This window comes from Phalaenopsis equestris, unplaced genomic scaffold (assembly GCF_001263595.1).
Source record: "Phalaenopsis equestris unplaced genomic scaffold, ASM126359v1 Scaffold000633, whole genome shotgun sequence".
NCBI classification, from domain to species: domain Eukaryota; kingdom Viridiplantae; phylum Streptophyta; class Magnoliopsida; order Asparagales; family Orchidaceae; genus Phalaenopsis; species Phalaenopsis equestris.
This window is the reverse complement of record NW_018165073.1, coordinates 134,504-137,676: the sequence shown is the minus strand read 5'-3', so window position 1 is coordinate 137,676 and position 3,173 is coordinate 134,504. Positions and strand designations below refer to the sequence as shown.

Genomic DNA, 3,173 nt, shown 5'->3' with positions numbered 1-3,173 from the left:
AAGGAGATCCTTAAATCTTTCCCAGGCTTCATATACCCATTTCCCTTCAAACTAATAAAAAGATGTAATATCGTTTCTAAGCTTGGTAGTTTTCGAGGGTGGGAAATATTTATTCAAAAATTTTTGTGATAGTTCTTCCAAAGTTCTGGTAGATCCAAGTGCTAATGAATTTAACTAAGCTTTTGCTTTATCCCTTAATGAAAAAGAAAAAAGTCTAAGCCTAACAGTATCATTAGACACTTCGTCATATTTAAAAGTAGCACATATTTCAACAAAACCAAGAAGATGTAAGTTAGGATCTTCCGTAAATGTTCCTCCAAACTGATTAATTTGTACCGTTTGGATAATAGAAAGTTTAAGCTCAAATAAATTAACAGCAACATTAGGATTTTGAATAGTGAAGTGAAGTTTATCTGTTGTCGGATTAACATATTCTTTTAAAGGTCTTTGTTGATTTTCATTTATTTGATTATCTAAGTTATTCGCCATTTTGTTCAAACTTTTAATTTCTTTTTATTATTTTCAAATTGTCGTAAGGTACTAAACTTTCAGATCCATTATTTTGCATAAATAAATATAGTAAGTAAAGAAAATTTCTTAAAAATACTCTTAAATAATAAAAATATATTTCTTTTTGGATTTTTTAATTTTTTTCAATTTTAATTTTTTTTTCAATTTTTTATATAATTATCTCTAAATTTCTTAATTACCAAATCTATTTAATTTACCGTTATCTTCCCCGGCAACAGCGCAAAAAACTTGATCCCCGAGAAAATATAGTTATGTAAAAATTATAAAGTTGACTCCGCTATATAACGGTGGCAAAAGCTTAATGCAATATTTATGATTAAGAAATTTAAACAATAAATATTGGGATTCTACACAAGTATACGTATCGTTATCAAGTAATAAAAGACTTTCTATTTAAGCCCCAAATATCTTTTTAAGTCCCAAATATTGATCCCACGGGAAATGTTTAAATTTAAAATGACAAATTAACTAGGAAATTCACAGAAAGTAAAATGAAATTACTGTCACGAATTTCGAATGTTAAGATATTATCAGAACTAAATTTATTAACTACTAGCAAAATTTTAATGCAACGTTTAAAATAATAACTACTAAACTGTATTTATGTCATGAAGTTTTCTAATAAGAAAAGACATCTTTCCCAGGATAATGAGTTTTTGGTGAAATGAGATGAGATAATTGGTTTAAACATGTATTGTGTCAAATAGAAGTAATTTTAATTCTTTACCCTAATTCAGTATTATAGGGTATTATAAAAAATCATTGGTTAATCCCAGATTTAGTCTATAAACCCGTGGCTAGGCTAGGAGGATACTGGCTCCCCCTCCAGAGCTCCCACTTCTTATCACCTGAAGGCTAACTCTCACTTTAGTTTTTAAACACTAAGAACGAATTGAGAATTTTAGTCTGTCACCCTAAAATCTCCAATTTTACACCCAACAATGTATATTTCCCTATTTATTTGCATATATTTTCCTATTTATTTGCACTTAATTCTATGAACGAAGTTCTCCTTCATGGAATCAAATGTGATCCTCACTCTGTTGTAGAACACATACTCTATTTCGTGGATCATATCTTTCACAACATATTTTAACAATTTAATTAGTCAGATCAAAAAGTAAATTAAGTTCTGAGTTAAAAAATCATCACAATTTATTTTATATTTTAATATTGGCACATCCATATTATCTCTTCATTTCACTATATCTCAGAGTAGGGAGAAAGATAAAAGAAACTACTCAGACTTCATGAGAAAGATACAACAAAACACAAATTCCATATATAAAAGAAAGTTCATACAACACTAATAAAAAGAACAAACAACACTTATCTGAAACTATTTCTCAAAGCAAATCCCTTGTAGCATTTCCTAGGAAATGTAGGAAGATAAAATATCTCACTTTTCTTCTTCTCCAACACTCTTAGAGAAAGATTCACACTTAATCTCACTACAAAAACTTTAAACTCTTAAAGAAAATTCACTAATAGACTCCAAAATGGTGGTGGAATGAAGATGGAAATGTGTATGGTGTATAGAAGATTGAATTGAGGCGAGGAATGATGAAAAACGAAAGAGGAGGAGCCATTTTTTTTATCAATTTCGACCCCAAATAAAGCCTAGAGTTGGTTCTCCAATAAGTGCCTTCAAAAACTCTTCAAAAAGCGTCCAAATTCGTCGAATCTTCTCTAAACAGGGTCTAAACTGACATTAGCATCGTCGACGCCCATTCTGGCGTCGTCAGCGCCCATTTTGGCGCCGTCGGCGCCAGTATTCGGTGATTTAATTCGCTGCTTTCTGTCAAACGGGGCCGTCTAAGCCCAGTCTGGCGCCGTCGGCAATGAACAAATTTTTAACTTCTCCATTTTGACTCCAAATTTCATCTTTTTTTGCTCTAAGTCCTAAAATTCAACAATCTGTAAGAAAACATGAAAGATATATTCCATTAAAGTGCAATATCACCAAAAATGAGTATAAAATATAGGTCTAAAAATGCATATATTTTTGGTGTATCAAATAGTACAACAAATTAAAGATAAAATAGTTATGTTTTTTTTTTTTACATTAATATAAATGAGCCAAGGGAAATTTATGAAATACCCTGTTTAGTTGTAAGTAGGATTTAACATAAATAAAATTTTCTACTTGAAAGTTTAGATTTAATAAATCCTTAGGTTATTAAATCCTAAAACTATTTGGTATAATAGATGTTAAATCTGTTTAAATCATACCAAACTGTTTGATAATTTATTTGAGGATTCAAATCTATTAATCCAAATAAAATTTTAACAATATTTTTTGATAGTCAAATTATTTAATTTTTTAAAATAAATTAAATAAAATTTATTTATTTTTATTTATAATAAGCACCTGAATATTTATTTGATAATCATTAATTAGTTGCTTAGTAATCTTGTAGCAATTCTAATTAAATTAATTTATTTTAAATTAGATTAATATAATATATTAATCACTCCTCAGTTATGTCAATTAAATGTGTGACTAGGGCTGTCAAAACGGCTCGTTGTGCGCGAACAGCTCGTGCTCGGCTTGTTAAGAAGCTCATATTCGGCTCGTTAATTTGTTTTATAAGTTAACGAGTCAAACACAAACTAAGATGCGTTCGTTCGTGTTCGGCTTG

General features: G+C 29.4%; 1 protein-coding gene across 1 annotated transcript in view; it reads left to right on the top strand.

Annotated features, from left to right (window-relative positions):
• The window catches only part of LOC110030032 (uncharacterized protein At1g32220, chloroplastic), a 52,769-nt gene that overhangs the window by 4,680 nt on the left and 44,916 nt on the right, over positions 1-3,173 (top strand). The window lies entirely within an intron of this gene.